The following is a 7,961-nucleotide window of genomic DNA, read 5'->3' on the forward strand; positions in this document are numbered from 1 at the left end:
AGTCAAGAGATATAGATGATGTAAATGTAATTGTTCCTGTGTTCAAGACCCCTGAGCGGATAGTAGTCCAATTTGATAGCAACAACTAGGGGTGTGCATGGATCATAAACCAAACCCAATTGAACCATATATATGGTTCGGTTTGGTTCTTAAAACTATTTTCATAAAACCAATTTATTTTTTAGAAATCGGTTTATAAGTGGATCGGTTTGATTTTAAACCGGTTTTTCAAAAAAAAAAATAGTTAAAAAAAAAACAGTTTTAAATCAATTTCTCTAAAACCAATTTTTTATTTTCTTAAAAAAAACAATTTCAAAACCCATTTTATAAAAAAAAATAGTTTTTAAAACTATATTTTAAAAAAATCAATTTTATATCAAAAATAATTTTATTTTCTTTTAACTAACTTTTTTATTTTCACTAAGTTATAAAACAATTTTATGTAAAAAAATATTTATTTTAAAAAATTACTTTAAATTTGACTTTTATAATCACCACAAATAATATCTCGATTAAAAACAATCCCAAAGTATGATGTGTTACATAAAAAGGGTCATAAAATAAAATAATTATGAATCATATCTCTATAAATCATAATTGTTCATAAAATAAATAATTCATCAAAAAAATTGTTCAAACTTCTAAAATCTCTCATAATTGTTCATAAACAAATTTTATGAGGTTTTAAAATATTTTTTCTTTTAAAATTTAAAAAACATAAAAAAAACAATTTAAAAAAAAATATTCAGAAAAAAGAAAAAATATATATAAAAAAATTGAACCTAATAAAATTATATTCTAAAAATAAATAATTATCCATTTTGGTGGATTATGTCATCATCAAGACTAATTATCCATTTTGGTGGATTATGTTTTTTATCCTATCAACACCCAAGTTCCTTTGATATTGATGAGACTGATCGGATCAACCGAGAATCAATGGGTTTGTTGTGAGTCACGAGTATGGAGTTAGGTTAAGAACCATCCCAAAGGAGTGTACTAAGGATAAAAACCAGTAGATCATGTTCTAAAAATTTCCCAGAGTCGTTATCCCATCTATTGGATATTATAGGTTAGGATGAGTAACTCATCAATCTATAGTATTCTAAAGAGAGCCTCGTCTGACTGTAGTATCGCGTAATAACTATTATCAAATCTACACTTGATCAGTCTCCTTACTACGTCCTAAATAGGCCAAGTTGGGTTAAATGTTCTATGGTCCTCATCTTCTCGAATCCCCAAATCAGAGAAAGTAATGCCTATCCATGACTTAATCGTGTGATATCATTAACTCCAAAGGGGTCTCCATTAAGTGGGGGATCTCATGTCAACTCTTTTAGGAACACTCCTTCAGAGCCAACTTGACTATACCACCCTCCTATCTTAAATTGCACTCAATTTCGGGTTAGAAGTTATCTCACCATACAAAGATTACCAAGCATAACAGACATAAAGTATCACACATACACTATATACAAACATCAAACATCAACAATCAACAAATTAAATACACAAAAAAAGTAGGCTAAACCCACTGAGGACTACTCCCTAGTAGATTCACCACTTTCTTTCTGTAGCGGTAAATTCATGACCATCGAGCTATCGGTTAACTCAAGGTCAATAAAACAAGAGTCGCCACCGCGCTTTTATTGTTTCCAAAGGAAAAAGGGAAAAGTACGAACAAAAACCCAAAGATAAGAAGTTTTCAAATCAAAACTAATAAAATGTCATAGATTACATGTAAGGGGGTTGGTTACACAGAGGGAAGGTATTGACACCCAAAGTGTCCTAGGTACTCCTAGGGAGCCCTTTTTGTGTGCAAATGTTGTAACTGAAAAAGATATTTGCTATAAAAATAGAATGAGGGCATGACAAAAGAATTTATTTATATACAATCTTGTGTTTGACAAGACCTTCGGTCTTATGCCTACGTACCAACATAAAAATGAGGGATCAAAACCTCGTAGTTCATGGTAAAAATTTCAAAGATGGGTGGATTGATTTTAACAAAAGATTAAAGATCTTTTGTTATCAAAGGGAGAATACAACATTTAAGACGGAGGGCTCCAACTTGGATTCAATTAACAAGTATGCCACTAACCTCTAATAAATGGAAAGACTTACAACTAAAATATTATGGAATGGGAGAATTATATCTCAACCAATGAGAATTCAAATCTAAATGCTCTCTTTAGAAAAGTTTAAGAGAAAAGCACAAAGTTTCCAAAATGGTGAGATGATGTTGTTAGTTCTTTTTGTTTTTTTGAAAATAAGGAAAATATGATTAAGGTCATTTACAAGTTTTATTAAGAAAATATTTTGAAAATCAATGGCATAAGGCCAAGGTTTCTACTCATTAAAACAAGTCTAAGTTGAAAACAAACAAACAAAGAAGTTATTGAGAAACGAGAGAGAGATTTTGAAATTAAAGAAGTGGGAGAAGATGAAGGGACTATCCTAGACAAGATTTAAAAGTTTAGAGTTGAAAAGATCTAACCAATGGGATGCATCCATAAGACAAAAGTGTTAGATAGAAACCCATTTCCTTTGGACTTTTAAGCAAGCAACAAGCATAATTATCCAAGTAATTAATAAGAAGACCAATGATATCAAATAAAGATAACAAAACATCCAATAAAGCACTCCAAAGCAAGCAGTCTTCAATGTCCTTTAAATGTATAAGATGAATATCCCCTGAAACATACTCAAAGGGAAAGCATCAAATGATATCAAGAAGATCAAAATAACAATTCAGACAAGAGAGGATGAGTATAACAGATAAACCAAAGAAGTCTCTCTAGCTTGTATCAGATGAATGGCATTGGCCAAGAAATGGTATAAAAAAAGGCATTGGCCAAGTCTCTTCCATAGCTCAAGGATGTTGCCTACTCTAAGTCCATAAGTCCAAATCAAGTCTTAGATAGAAGCCCAACAGTCCACCAATGTATTTTTTAGGGTTTTTGTTCTTATTAAGTATTTTAAGGTCCTAAGACCACAAACAAAACAAAATCACAAGCACAATATAATACAAGCACAAGATGTGGCACAAGTGAGCAAAGTAAAAATGACTGAAACATAAATAAATTGCATGAATGTAAATGATAATGAATGATAAAGTGCATAAATTAAAATTGTATTAAAGTAAATGAAATTAAAAATAAAGTCAATACAAAGAAATGTTAGTCAATGTTAGTGGACGGAGAAAATTGTTTAAGTCATTTTTTGGAGAACACTCAACCATCCACTCACAAGCATGAAAATATGAACTTAAACATCATCCATGAGAAGGGCTCCAACTTGGATAAATCAACAAGTATACCACTATCTCCCAGAAATGGAAAAAAGGTTAAATCTTCACACAATACCATGAGGAATGGGAGACTTACAATCTCACTTACAAAAATGCTATGCCTTTGGGACAAATTTAGTTCTATGTTAAGCAATCATAATTGGACTTATGTAGAAGTCACAACTATCTGAGGCCGGACAATAATAATATTGGTGTTAATGAATGCTAGAGATAAGGTATGAAAACCAAGCTCTTAAAGCATACCACATACAAAAATAAGAGGGGATTGACCTATCTCAATCAGGCTCATTTTGATTCATCTTACACAAAGTCATTGATGAATCAACTAGCATTTGATTCTTAGAGAAATTATTGGTCAATGAGCGATTGGGGAAGAACTAGATGAAGATGAAGAGATGAAGTGAAAAGGAATCCCAAATTGATGAAGGGATGAACTTCATTTGACCAATACCATCCATTAATTTTGAGGGTCGAAGTTTAAACTTCATCAACCCCCTAAATCCAATGGTTTTGATCAAATTAATGTCCAATTCAACCAAGATCAAGGCCAAACAGAAGATGAATCAATACAAAGTCAATAAAATAGCTCAACACAATTTTAAAGCAATTAAACAATTTAAATTCCATTTTAAAATGAATAAAAATACATTTTAAAAGATGAAAAACCTCAAATCCCTTCAAATCACCAAAGAAAAGGCTAATGGATTTATCATATGTTAAACAAGGTCAAAGGACCATTGAATATTTTTTAGGGAATTTTTAAAAGTCAGAGTATTTAAAATTAATTAAAAACAAGTCCAAAATCATTAAAGTCACTAAAAATATCAAACTTAATCCAAAAAATGATTTTAGTTCAGAAAATGGAAGAGGAAATTATTTATGAAATTTTTCGTGAAAGTCCCATATTTTTTGGATTAATATTGAAATTATTATGAATTTAACAAGAAAATGGTATTTAAAATATTAAATCAGAAAATCAATTAAATCAAAAAAACGAGGGCCATCAGATTTCCCTTATTAATTGGGGTGGCAAATCTGATGGACAAGGGCGTATCATCCATGGTGTGCTTGAGTCAACACGTATGTATGAAGGGTAATCAAGATCAAAGGTTGAGATTATAACGTGGCCATGGGATCAAACGTCTTGGACAATTCCAACGCACCACTAGAGCCCTAACTCCGATCGTCTTCTCCGGTCACTCTCATCGGACTGGTCATGATCAAAACCTCACCAAAATTAATGGATCATATACTAATTTTAAGAGAAAATAACGAGGATCTCGAATCTGACCTCCAATTTTTTCAACTCTCGCTCTATAAAAAGATATGTGGAGTTGAAAATTGAGGTTCCATAACTAAGTTGCTTCGATTCAACCTCAAAGCAACTCAATCTTATTTCCTACATTGGTAGGACTTCAGCCAAGAAAAAATTAAGCAAAAGGTTGAGAAATGAGTGAGAATCGAAGAAGGAAAGTTTGAAAAATTTCACCTTCGGGTGATGAATTGTGAGCTAGATCTCGATGAAATTACACTTGGCCTTGCTTCTTGTTGCTTGCAGGAGATGATTGAGATGAAAAAGGATGTGAACCCTTGGAGTTCTAGTTCACAAACAAAATTTGAACTAGAAGCTCGATTTCAAAGAAATCTTCAATTGAGGCTATGGGATTGCTGATCAAACCTTAGGCAAGGGTCTATCTCCAATTCTGCGGCAATGCACATGTATTTATAGGCTCATGAATTCATTTCCACGCCATTTTAAATTTTGTTCAAATTTAGCAAGTTTGTTTGCATGGATGCATGGGCATGTCCTTAGGCTCAAATGATGATTGCACTAAGTCCACATTTGTATATAATTGATGTCGAGATCACTACATGAAGCCATGCAATGGTGTGTGAGAATTGAGTTCAAAAGTTTCCAAAACAAACCATCCAAAGGAACCAAGCGCAAGTCCCTCAATATTTATCCAATTGGAATGATCTTGAGCTCTTTGGAAAGCTAGCATGAAGGGGAACAACTTTTATGTTGGTAATTTTTCCATTTTAAGCATGGAACTTTATGAATTCTGACCTTGAAGTTGGAGGAATCAAACATACTTGAAAATTTTCTAAGTTAAAAGTCAATTGACCCCGTTTTCCACCTTGAATAACTTTTGTTATGAGCTTCAAATGACTTTGGTTCCTTATTTAAAGTTGTATCCATTTAGATAATATTCAATTTGGGCACAAATTTGACACCATTTGGATCTTTCATGATGGAAGTATGGATTTTAGAAGTTGAGGAAAATTGCTTGTTCAATAATGAGGACCAAGATGGACCTATAATGTTTCCTCATGGCATATGCCCTTGAAAGTAGAATTTGACATTCCTAAAAGAAGAAAAGTTGAATAATACATCTTGAAATTGATCATTAAACCTGGATTATCTTCATATCATAAAAATTGAGCAAGTTATGGTTCATGGAAGTTGACCTTTTATCTAGGGCCCAGACAAAATGACCTATAATCTTTCACCACAAAAAATAACATTACAAGAAAAATCAGCTCTTGATGCCAACATGAAAGTTGTTTCGAATGTCATAAAGGGTAACTTTTATCTTTGAATGATTTTCATATGACAAAAATTATAAAAGATAGAGTCTAGGGAACCCTAGGTTTGACTAGTTAACTTTTCTGGTCAACCTCCATGAACCAGCTTGCAAAATTGAAGTTCCTTTGCTCTTAGGGGGATAATGGAGGATAATATATTCTTAAGATGAAGTTAAATGAAGTATACCATGATATCTTTGAACAATTGTTGAAGAAACTTGCTTAGGAAGGCACATAAGATACCTAGATCAATTAGGGGTTCCTTGACAAATAAGCTTCAACTCTTGATGAATTCTTGATCAAAATGATAAATGAAGAACATAGGGATCCATATATGATGCTCAAAACCAATGTGGACCTTTTATAACTTGATCCCTTGCAATGAGGGTATCAAATCCTAGTTGTGAGCTTGATGAGGCATAAGTGGATGCACACACTACCTACAAAAGAAACAAAACTACACTAGACATATTTTTGGTATTTTGGTTAGTAAACAAAGAAAAATAAAGTATGATACAATCAAATATGCTTGGTGATCTCTCCCAATGCAAACCCAATGATTGATAGGTGAGGAGGATACCAAGATGTGATCCTAATGCCAATGCAATGCTATGAGATGACATGGGGGATCTTAGGGTCAAAATTGGGGTCTTACACCAAGTTGGTTCTAGAGATCCCCGAGGGTGTGCTATTGTGAAAAGGGACTTGCAAGAGATGTTGGATCAAAATCTTATTCATGTAACAAGGGATAGAAATGAAGATGAGCATGAGGTGAATGTCATAGTTCCCCGTTTTAATCTCCCAGAACTGGTTGTTATTGGATATGATGGTAAGAAGACTACTATTTATCCATTGATCATTCGTTTGGAGGGCCTAAAGCATTACGAGTCTGATAAATTTGTGCCTTACAAGTATAATGCTACCATGATAGAAGACAGCAATGAAGTGCCTATTCCTACTCTTCCGTCTGTTGTGAACATCGTCAATGTAAGTGGTGTGACCCGAAGTGGTCGGGTATTTGTTGTTGCAACTCATAAGAGGATTGGAGATGTTGTGATAGAAAATCCAAGTTAAGAGAAAACTCTTGTTGTGCAAACTGGCCAGTCCAGCATGGTGAATCAAAATGCCGATCAAGATGAAGTGCTGAAATTGATCATGAAGTGTGATGTCAATCTGGTGGACCAATTGTTGCATACTCCGTCCAAGGTATCTGTGTTATCCCTACTAATGAGTTTGGAAGCGCACCGAGAAGCTTTGTAGAAGGTCCTCGAGCAAGCCTCTGTGGATCATGATGTGACAATTGATCAATTTGATGGTATTGTGGCCAATATGACTGCATGTAATAATTTGAGCTTCAGTGATGAAGAACTGCCCGAGCAGGGGAGGGACTACAACTTGGCCCTACATATCTCTATGAACTGTCAAGAAGATGCCTAATCTAATGTGTTGGTGGATACTGGACCCTCTTTGAACGTTCTACCCAAATATATGTTGTCTAAACTTGCTTACCAAGGTGCTCCTATGAGATTCAGTGGATTTTGTAAAATCCTTTGATGGCTCAAGGAAGACTGTGATTGGGGAAGTTGATCTCCCAATAAAGATAGGACCGTTCTTATTTCAGATAACTTTTCGAGTGATAGACATTCATCCTGCCTACAGTTGTCTCTTAGGACGTCCATGGATTCGTGAGGCTGAGGCAGTTACATCAACTCTACACCAGAAGTTGAAGTTTGTGAAGAATGGAAAATTAGTAATTGTGGGTGGGGAGTAGGCTATGTTGGTGAGTCATATCTCTTCATTTTCGTACATTGATGTTGATGAAGCTGAAGGAATTTTGTTTCAAGCTCCTTCTGTTGACAATATTGCTGTTAAAAAGGGGGGTGAATCCATGTTATCCTTGAAAGACACCTAGTTTATGGTGGAGAATGGTCAGTCTGCTAAGTGGGGACATATTGGTGAGCTTGGTGAGAACAAGAACATAGCTGGTTTGGGTTTTTCACCTAGTGCAACCCGAAGAGATCTAAAGAGAATTCAAATACTGTTTCACAGTGCTGGTTTTATTCAT

The sequence above is a fragment of the Lathyrus oleraceus genome, chromosome 2 (genome assembly GCF_024323335.1).
Source record: "Lathyrus oleraceus cultivar Zhongwan6 chromosome 2, CAAS_Psat_ZW6_1.0, whole genome shotgun sequence".
Lineage (NCBI taxonomy): Eukaryota > Viridiplantae > Streptophyta > Magnoliopsida > Fabales > Fabaceae > Lathyrus > Lathyrus oleraceus.